Here is an 11,417-nt window from a genome sequence, read left to right as displayed (position 1 = left end):
GGTGTATTGAAGAAAGTCCCAGTGATATCATTTCATCTATAAATACTTTATTATCTGTTCAACATAAGAACTGCTTTTGACATAACCACAATACCTTATGTAAAAAAAAATAAGCTATTTCTTGAAATCAATTATTCTTTAGATTTTCAATTATTTCATAAATACCGTAATTTTCTTTATACTTTGAATTGGAATATAAAAAATTCACACATTGTGCCAATGTGTGAATTTTTATGTAATTTTATTGAGATATATTCACACACCATACATTCCATCCAAAGTATATAATCAATGATTCACAATATCATCACATAGTTGTGCATTCCTCATGATCCAGAAAAAGAAAAAAGAGAAAAGAGAATCCCTGACATCCTATACTTCCGACCCTTCCCTCTTATTGACCACTAGTTTTGCACTATATACCCAAATTTAAGACTTACAATTGAGGTAAGTTAACCAAGACAGTGTAGTATTATCAGACACACATACACACACACACACACACACACACACACACACACACACACACACACACGTACACACATATGGAACAAAGCAAAATATCCAGAAGTAGATCCATAAAAACACGGGCAACTGACTCTTTTTGCAATATAGTTATACAATAATAACAGAGATCAGGGCTACTGGATTACAGTTCAACAACTTCAGGTATTTCATTCTGGCCATTCTAAAACACAAAAAAGAAATATCTATATAATGAGTCAGTAATCATGGTCATTTGTTAAATCCTAATTTCTCAGTTACACCTCCTCCCTCTCATTTGAACTTTCAATCTTCAGGGATATCTGGGCAACAAGCATTTTAACTTCTTCTTGCTGGAAAGGGGTGTTGACATTATGGGGTAGAGAAAAGAAAGTGGTTGATATTCTTGGAGAAACTGGTACCTCTGTGTTTCAAGGTTTATCTGGCCTAGGATCAATCTGGAGGCCTTACGTTTCTGAAAAAATAAACTTACTAAGAAAAACCTTCATAAAAACTTGGATAGAGCCGAGCCTGTGCTGGTTTGAAAGGATATATGCCCCCTAAGAAAGCCATGTTTTAATATAAATCCCATTTCGTAAAGGTAGAATAATCTCTATTCAATACTGTATGTTTGAAACTGTAATGAGATCATCTTCCTGGTTGATGTGATTTAGTTAAGAATGGTTGTTAAACTGGATTAGGGGATGACATGTCTCCACCCATTTGAGTGGGCCTTGATTAGTTTCTGAAGTCCTATAAAAGAGGAAACATTTTGGAGAATGAGAGACTCAGAGAGGGCAGAGAATGCTGCAGCATCACGAAGCAGAGAGTCCACCAGCCAGTGACTTTTGGAGATGAAGAAGGAAAATGCCTCCCGGGGAGCTTCATGAAATAGGAAGCCAGGAGAGAAAGCTGGCAGATGACGCCGTATTTGCCATGTGCCCTTCCAGCTGAGAGAGAAGCCCTGACTGTTTGCCTTTTGCCATCTCACTTGAGAGAGAAACCCTGAACTTCATCGGCCTTCTTGAACCAAGGTATGTTTCCCTGGATGCCTTTGATTGTACATTACTATAGACTTGTTGTAATGGGGACATTTTCTCGGCCTTAGAACTATAAACTAGCAACTCATTAAATCACCCCTTTTAAAAGGTGTGATTCCGTTTCTGGTATATTGCATTCTGGCAGCTAGCAAACTAGAACAGAGCCCAAGGCATTCCGTAGGGTTTTCAGGAATACTGTTGGTTAGGACTTGGCATATTGTGGTAGTTTACAACATCTGGCTAAAACTTGTATAAGAGTAACTTCCACAATAACCTCTCACTTCTATTTAACTCTTGTAGCCACTGGAATTTTATTTTGTTCCTTTTCCTTTCTCCCTTTTAGTTAAGAAGGCATTCTCAATCCCATGATGCCAGGCCCAGGCTCATCCCTGGGAATCACGTCCCACTGCCAGGGAAACTTATACCTCTGCGAGTCATCCCACAGAGGGGATGTAGTGAGTTTATTTGCAGAGTTGGCTTTAAAAAAGATGCTACATCTGAGCAACAAAAGAGGTTCTCTGGGGGTAACTCTTAGCATAATTATATGCAGGCTTAGCTTCACCACTGCAGAAATAAGTTCCATAAGGAAAAGCCTCAAGATTGAGGATTTGGCTTATTAAATTGAGAGTCCTTAATGCCAGAGAGAATATCAGGAATTCCCCAGGTGGGGAAGTTTAATAATTCCAACCTTTTCCCCAGTCCCTCAAGGGGACTTTGCAAATTCTTTTTATTTTCTGCCCCAAATACTCTGGAATGTATCTGTGTATTACATTAACCTATACAGAATAGTAAGATCTCACTCCTGTTCTAGGTTCCATGTAATTAGGTTGTTTGAATGAACTGAACAGACAGGTTAAATTAGATAGTGTGCTAAAATAAATTTAAAATTTGGACCAAATAAACATCTCTTCCTTTGGTCTCACACAGAAGTTGAAGTTTTAAAATACAGACAAGATCATTCTTTACCCTGTATTCTGATTTACCTTAGTCCTAACAAGGCTCATTTCACTCGTATCTCTATTTGGAGTTCTCTTTCTCAGCTTCTTTAACAGTTGCTGTATGGAGTAATGCTGACTTTCAGAGTGGCAGAACTTTAACTCTGAGTCTCAGGTATCACACAGATACCCAATGTTCCAGGGAACAAGAGCTCAGCATCTCAGAATTTAGAAATAACAGTTAAAACTCAGGAATAGATGTAACTGCTGTAAGAGCTTACCATCTAGGAACCTTTAGAATAGGCTTTATTTGAACATTCTGTTCTCCTTAATCATCAATAAATTGCCCAATCTCTGCCCACTTTCAATCCCCTGATAACCCATCATCTTGAGTTCAATTCTCAGAATTTACTCATTGTAGTTAATTTATATTAGTGAAGCCATACATAATTTGTCCTTTTGTTTCTGGCTTATTTCACTCAACATAATGTCCTCAAGGTTCATTCACTTAGCTGCATGCCACATGACTTCATTACTTCCTGTAGCCACTCAATATTCTACATATAAACCACAGTTCGCCCTTCTGTTCATCAACCAATGTACCCTTAGGCCACTTCTATCCAATGAAAATCAGGAATGATGCCACCATAAACTTTGGTGTGCAAATGCTTATTCATGTCCCTGCTTTCAAGTCTTTGTCTAATAATGGGGTTGCAGGATCTTGTGGCAACCCTATACTTAGCCTCCTCTGGAACCACCACACTGCCCTCCAGAGGGGCTTGTGCTAAATCTTGTAAGTCTCTTTTAATCTCTGGGTTTCCCCTTCCATCAGTTTTTCACCCCTGCAATTTTTCAAATTTAAGAAACAAAGTTGTTTGTTCTAAATTTCCCATAATCTGCATTATTCTGGCCACGTCCCCATTGATGGCTGAATTTTAATTTAACTTTGAATTCCTGATTGTTCCTTAAAATGTCTTCAAATAGATCACACAGCATTGCAGCATTTAAAATAAAATGCATTGTTTCGGGAGATTTCCTATCTCAATAGGCGATGCAAATTAGAACTGTTAGAAAGAGCCAAATGTCTTACCATAAATATAGGGAGGGATTGTGTGACTGGTCCTTGTTTTGTGAAGAACTATCACTGAGGCGTCAAATGTATATCTGCCCAAAGCAGCTTAATTCTAATGCTGCATAATTTAGTGAAAGCAAGATAGAAACCATGATTTCAGCCAAACTGGAAGTGCAGGCAGACTTGGATGTTCTTCAATATGACCTCAAGTTATTTAGCCAGTCCTAAAGCACTAAAGAAGTTAATGACATAAATAAGGATTATAAAAGGCAAGAGGCACTATTTTTATGTGTAGCTGTCACTGCCCAAAAGGGACCCAGCAGAGTATAGAGACTCTGAGTGTGAAGAAAAGGAAGGCTCATGCTGTCATCATAGTAATGAAGAAGGTCACATGTAATTATGCTAACACTGGTTTTAAAATGTTACGTTTTCTCCCTGAAAAGCTGTTAAATTGATGGTGCATCTTAAAACTATAGAATCTCAAAATCAATAAAATACACTAATTAAATTCTTGATCATCTCCTTAGGAGAGAGTCCAAAATGTGGCATTATGGGTAAAAGGATGTGAATTTTCTAAAAAGTACTTGCACACTATGGTTTTACTATTGCTTTCCAGAAAGTCATCTGGAGTTCCTGTCTTTTTGTAAAATATCACCTTTAAGTACTTAAACATTATCTGTGCATTTTGCTGGGTCGTATCTCATTCTATTATTACTAGAGAGAGTTTTCGTCAACTTATCAGCATTTTCTTCTGTGAATTTAATGAGCTATGATTTAGATACTATAAAATTCACACTTCACAGTTCTGTGATTTATGATAAATGCATAGTCATATAACCGCCACCACAATCACGATGTAGAATATTTCCATCACCTCAAAAGTTTACTTGTGCTCTTTGTAGTCAATCACTTCACCAGCCCCAACCTCTAGCAACGATAGATGTTTTCTTTCTGTGTGGTTTTGCCTTTTCCATAAGGCATATAAATAGAGCTGTTCTTTGCCCAAATAAACTATAATACAATTTTTCTAATGCTTTAGTTTATCTTTGACCCAAGGAAGATTTCACAAAGGAAGAGTTACCTGAGTTTTGTTGGTTGGAATTTGCCAAGCAGAGAAAGGAGGAAGAGTATCCTAAGTAAAGGGCATAGCATTTATGAACACATGTAATATTTGAAGAAACAGATGTCCAGGTAGCTAGATCATAGACACAGCAGTAAAAACAATGCCAGATATAAGAGATTTATCATGCTAAAGAGTTTGGGCATCCTATAACGACCAGAAGTCACCGGAGGTTTTTAAATGAAGAACACATAATGGCAATTCTTTTTTAAAGAAAGTTTGATGCACAGGACTACAGTGGGAAAATACTAGTGGTGAAAAGAGACTAGATCAGAAGGGACACATCCAAGTTTTGTGAGATTGAAACAGATGATTTGAGAGGAAGTATTTTAAGAAAAATATTACAAAATTTGGAATATGAAATGAGATATGAAAGGGAACATTTACTTAGAATGAGAAGGAAATCACCACAATTCCAAATTTTACAGTGCTGAACAAACCCCAAATACCATAAAATCCAGAAGAAAAAGCATTTTTATTAAATGTTTAATACAATTTTTCCTTCATCATTTTGGTGGCACAGTCTTTGATCACCTCTCATGAAACAATTTAGTAATATTTTCTATTATGAGAGAACAAGTAATCCAACCTCTAGCATAGGTGGTGAAAACTTGTTTTTTGTTGTTGTCAATTTAGAAAATTCTGGTCCTTTTGCTGACTCACTGGAAATTTTGCAAACCATTTCATCCAAACCACCTGATTTCAGCAAAACAGTTTACATCAATTATGCTAAGATATCACCTGTTATGGTTAGGCTTATGTGTTAACTTGGCCAGGTGATGGTGCCCAGCCAGTTCTCTGGTCAAGCAAGCATTGACTTAACTGTTACTGGGAGGACATTTCAATCAACACGTTGATTGCATACATGGCTGATTACATCTGCAGTAGGCCAAGGGGCAGCCCGCAATTAGTGACATGTAATCTAATCAGTTGGAGTCTTTAAAGGAGAAGTCAGAAGAGAGAATCTCTCTTTCCACTTCAGCCAGCCAGTTTCTCCTGGGGGATTCATAAGAGGCCTTCACTGGAGCTGCCAGCTCACAGCCTGCCCTATGGAATTTGGACTCATGCATTCCCACAGTTGTGCGAGACACTTTTATAAAATCTCACATTTATAGATATCTCCTGTTGGTTCTATTTCCCTAGAAAACCCTAATACACCACCTGATAAATTGGGATGATAAAATGTGTTACTTAGCCCCTTGATAGACTTGTGGTGGTACTGTTATAGTTTGGTGGCACCCAAACACAAATCTAGTAAACTCGATGTCATGCAATCCCCATCAAAAAAGAAAATAAATGTATCGTGTGTGTCCTACTCTGTTGAATATGTTCCTGTTAGAACTTCCTTTTTGACTAGGTGTGGAGAATGGATTCTTCGTTTATAATCTTACATATCTGAAAACTGGAAGAATTTCCATGGACTAGTTTCATATACCATACCTCGCAAGCTTTGTTCTTTTCTATCACACAATTTAGTGAAGCTTTCATATTATAATTGAATCTTTGACCCTGAACACTCATTTCATAACCTGGGATTTATTATAAGAAATTGGTTCATGTCACCGTGGGTCTGGGAAGCCCAATTTCTGCAGTTCAGGCACAGGCTGGAAGTTCCAGTAAAGGAGATATTGAAATCTTGAGTCTGAATTCTTTTGGGGAAATTTAGCAGGCTGAATATTCCGGTGTGAATTGATGTTGAAGTCTTGAGGCAGAAATTCTCCTGATCCATGGACTCATTCGTTCTTGCTTGGCAAGACTTCCAACTGATTGGAGAAGGAACACCCACATTAGGGAAGGTTATTTCCTTTACTGAAGGTCAACTGACTGTAGATAAAAATCTCATCTAGGAAATAGCTTCACAGTTAACAACTAGGACAGGATTTTGACTAAACCACTGGACACCGTTACCTACCCAAGCTGACACATAAAATTAACCAAAGATGTTGGTTAAAATAATTACAGTTAAAATATCTTACTTTTACAAATCTTTTGGGCCCTGAAACTCATGCTTCTTTAGCTTTATAGTACATCTGCTTATGCAAATCAAATAACAATAATTTATTAATTTCCATATTGTACCAACAAACATTTATTCAGTGCCTGTTTAACAAAGCATAATCTTTAACTTAAGAAGTTCACAAAGTCAGGTCAGGGAAGATAAACTATCTCTTGAAAGTCTAGTGACAAACATAGACACATGCACATACCCATAAGCATATGCATAGGTTATTGGTATCTTTGTGTGAGAAAAGAGAAGAAAGTTCTGAGCTCACAATTATTTGGAGTAAACCATCTTATCATGAATTATTCATTTGAACGATGAGATGAAACCAGATCTCTATCATCACCTCCCCACTGTGGGTCCCAGCAGAGACTTCTGGTGAGTCACATGGCCTGGCTTATTTTAGCAATGCAAGAATTTGGAGGTGCTGAGAGGCACATGTTTTTCCTTGGCTTTAAATGCTCGAATTATAACAGATTGTGATGGTGTAGCTCTGTGCTATTGGAATCAGGGAGAGAGATAGAGGCTCTAATTTCAAGGAAATTAAATGCTGGGCAGGAAACTTGGTTGGAGTCGGGTGAAGAATCCTTGGCATAAGCTATACCCTACACAATTTAGATTTAGGTCTGAGAAATTCCTAATTCTACTGTACTCTACTACCTATACACTCATTGACCTATTACTTGGAAGCAATAGAAAAAGCAACAGGAATTCACCTTTAATTCAGAGGTTCCCAAACTTTCTCAGTTCATGGTCCCCTTGGTATCTAATTTACTCATTGTGCCGGTAGACCAAAATAAATAGCTAGCAAGTCTATTCAGTAAGTAGTTAAGTCCAAACAATTTAACCAATACTGTATCTTAACTTTGCAATTGTTTTTTAAAAATGATACACATAAGCTAAAAGAAAAAAATTCATTCTTAAATGACTACACTTTCTGTGTGTAACTGCAGGGCACTTCACAACTACTCAAATTTTGGAATCAGTCTGGACACCACCACACTGCACACTGGTTTTTGCACAGTACTTGCTTTTGTTTTACTGATAACTAAAAACTCAGCTTCACAAAGAAATTACCTAACTGGAAGGAACGTAGCTTGAATGTAGCTATTGAAACCAGGAACCACCTTGTACTAGTAGTTCACACAGTGTCCAGCAGATGTCACTCTCTCCCTCAAATTTTAAAAATACCCCATTTCATCATGGAACATATGTTTGGAACTGTCACTTTAAGATTAGTGCCAGACTCTATTTTCCATAGTTTGTTCAAGATCAAGTATTCAAGAACAACAGGTTGGGAGATGCGGCAGGACTGGGGGGAGGAGACACCTGACAGCAGTGAGAGCCAGGGCTGGATTTATTGCTTTCTGCTACCAGATTACCCTATTGCCACAAAAACTGCCAATTTACCCTATCACCACACAATCACTCTAAGTGGAATCATTTTACATTTGTGGAAATAGAACTCTGGTGGACCTCACAATATTTCCGTACTCCATTCATTCCCCAACCTTCCTAGAAGATTTTCATAACTTCATTTCTCTCCTCAAACCTGAAACACCTCTTTACCCATCCTTACAAGTAAAGGACCTTGCTTCCTGCTTCACTGAGTGTGAAGAGGCTTTTCACAACTCCTCTCACCACCTCTGCACTTTCATCTTCTGCCTCCTCACTGGTGAGAGTAGTAAACATACATCAAAGATCTCTGCTGCTCTCTCAAGCCAAAGCTTCCATCTGTGCACTAGATCTCACCCCTTCTCATTTACTCAAGAAAGCACTTTAACATTTCTGTTCTCTCTCTTCCATGTCATCATGTATCATCGCGATCTACTGGATCATTCCCAACAGTATGCATGCTATTATTTCATTCATCTAAAACGACATACCCCCAAATCCATCTCTTAACCCCTCTCCCCTGCCAACTACTTCTCCATTTATGCTCTGGTCTTTACAACAAAAGCAATCACACACCTAGACACTGTAAAGAGAAAAAGAAAAATGAAAGTGTATGTTCACACACCCGTAATGGGTTTCGAGGAAACCCATTCCTCGAAAGAAATATCTTTATTAATTGTCCAATTCCTCTATTCTCATTGTCTCATAAACCCACACTAATCATGCTTTCTCCTACTACTCCACTCAAAGTTTTCATATCAAAGTCATCAATAGCCTCTACACTGTGAAATTCAATGTTAAAAATTCACCCATCTTATCTTCAATTAGCAGGGTTTGACACAGTTGATCTCTCTTTCTTGAAACACTTTATTCCGCTGGTTTTCATGACACCACAGACTTTTGGTTTTACTCTTACTACAAGGCTTCTATTTCTAAGTTGAACCAGTTTGCTGGTTCCTCCTCTTTTTCCTGTCTTCTTCATGTCCTTGGTCTTTTTCACCCTCCCTTGGAAACTTCATTCAATACCACGGCTTTGCAGAATATCTATATGCTTGATATACCAGTATGTACACTGCCAGCCGAAATACCTCTCCTATGCTCTTGACTTATATATCTAGTTGCATACTCAATATCACCACTGTGCTGGTCTGAATCTGTGGTGAAAGCCATGCCCTTTAATCCTCATTCAGTATTGCTGGGTGGGAGCATTCTGACTGTTTGCAAGAGGATGTGACCCACCCAAGTGGGTGGTAACTTCTGATTAGATGATTTCCATGGAGGTGTGTCTCCACCCACTGAAGGCAGAGTTGCTTACTGGAATCCTTTAAAAGAGGAAACATTCTGGAGAGAGTCCCTTTTTTGGTAGAGTCAAGAGAAACCAGCAGATGCTGCCATGTTTGCCATTTGCCCTTCCAGCTGAGAGAGAAACATTGAATGTCGGTGGCCTTCTTGAACCAAGATATCTTTCCCCGGATGCCTTAAATTGGACATTTCCATAGACTTGTTTTAATTGGGAATTTTCTTGGCCTTAGAACTGTAAACTAGCAATTTATTAAATTCCCCTTTTTAAATGCCATTCTGTTTCTGTTATTTTGCATTCCAGCAGCTAGAAAACTAGAACACCCACTTATTAGACTAGTAGACATCTCAAACTCAACACAACCAAAACTGAATTACTGATTGTCCTTAAAAATTTCTACCCAGAGCCTTCCCCATCTCAGTTGATGACAACTCCGTCCTTCCAGTTGTTCAGGCCAAAACCCTTGGCTTAGTGACTTCTGGATCCAGACAAATGTAATGAATGCATTCCACCCTATTCCTTCCTTTACATCTAAAAGCCCCAAACAAAACACATAAAACAAATACAAGAAGACAGAAAGGTGGAGAAAAGAAAGAAAACTGGTGATGGGCTTTAGGATTCAAGCAAGTTACGAAACAAGAGTTTTGATCTCATCAAAATTAAACCTATTTTCTCTGTGAAAGACCATGTTTTGAGTTAGTCACAGGCTGCCAGAAAATATTTGCAGATCACGTTTCGAACAATGCAATTGTTTCCAAAATATATAAAGGTCTCTCTAAACTCAACAGTAAGAAAGCACTCCAATTTAAAAATGGGCAATAGACACTTCAGCAAAGAAGATGTGCAAATAAGGTGGCAAATAAGCACATGTAAAGATGTTCAACATTATTGGTCATTAGGGAAATGCAAATTAAAATCATGATTAGACACTACTGCACACCTCCTTAAACTATTAAAATGCTGACAAAATCTAGTGCTAGTAAGGATGTGGAGTAACTGGATTTCTGATACATTGCTCGTGGGAATATAAAATAATTCAGTAACTCTGGAAAACAGTTTGGCAGTTTCTTATAAACTTAACTATATACTTAATGCATGATCCAGCAATTACACTGCTGGACATTGATAGCTCTTAAGACATATGCTGAGATTTTAATGTTGTTTTAGACTTCAGTGAATTCTATCTAATAAGCAAATCAGATTGTAGTAGTTTTTGCTATAATTCAAATTACCCTAACAAATGATTGTTGCCCCACTAGTCTTCAGACATATTCAAATTGGTTTGGTTAAAAAAAAAAAAAAAAAAAGGAAAAATGCAACTCTTTCTAATCTGAAGGGAGAATTTTACCCTCCTTTATGCTTCTTGTAGATACTCTGCCTTTATCTGAGAAATTCTTTATTGATAGTTGTCTTCCCAGCGTATCTTTTATGCTCTCCCAAAGGCTTAAACTTTTGATAGAAAATCCAGAAAAAAATTTTTTTTTAAATGGGCAGGCACCGGGAATCGAACCCGGGTTCTCTGGCATGGCAGGCAAGGATCCTTGCCTGCTGAGCCATCGTGGCCCACCCAAAAATCCAGAAAATTTTACAGGCAATTTTTGTTTTTTTAGCCTTTTCACATATTTCTGTGAAAGCAACAAAACTAGACTGAATGGAGGAAGGGAATGGGGGAAATTGCATAGACAGAAAAATAATCCTAGAAATTAATATTTTAAAATATTGTCCAGCCATAAAAATAGAAGAAGGGCTACTTTCACTATAGGGAAGGAATGATGAGCCCCTTCTGGCTTGGACTCTATACTCTCTCTTCTATACTGAAACTGCAAAGTCCTTTGAGAAATACTAAACAGTAGTATAGACAGATGGCACTCAAAGAAGTTGATGCTCCATCAACAACAGATTAAATAATTAATGAACTGTGACAAATGGAACTGAAATGTTAACTGCATACCAAACTAATGGAGCGGAAAAGAATGTATCGTAGCCCAGATTCTCTCTCTGAATGTAGACATAACAGTCATCACTGTACTAAGACACTTCTGATACTTTGGAACACCAGTGAGTAAACAC

The sequence above is a fragment of the Tamandua tetradactyla genome, chromosome 4 (assembly GCF_023851605.1).
Source record: "Tamandua tetradactyla isolate mTamTet1 chromosome 4, mTamTet1.pri, whole genome shotgun sequence".
In the NCBI taxonomy this organism is placed as follows: Eukaryota; Metazoa; Chordata; class Mammalia; order Pilosa; family Myrmecophagidae; genus Tamandua; species Tamandua tetradactyla.
The sequence above is the reverse complement of the archived record's forward strand: the minus strand, read 5'-3'. Positions refer to the sequence as shown.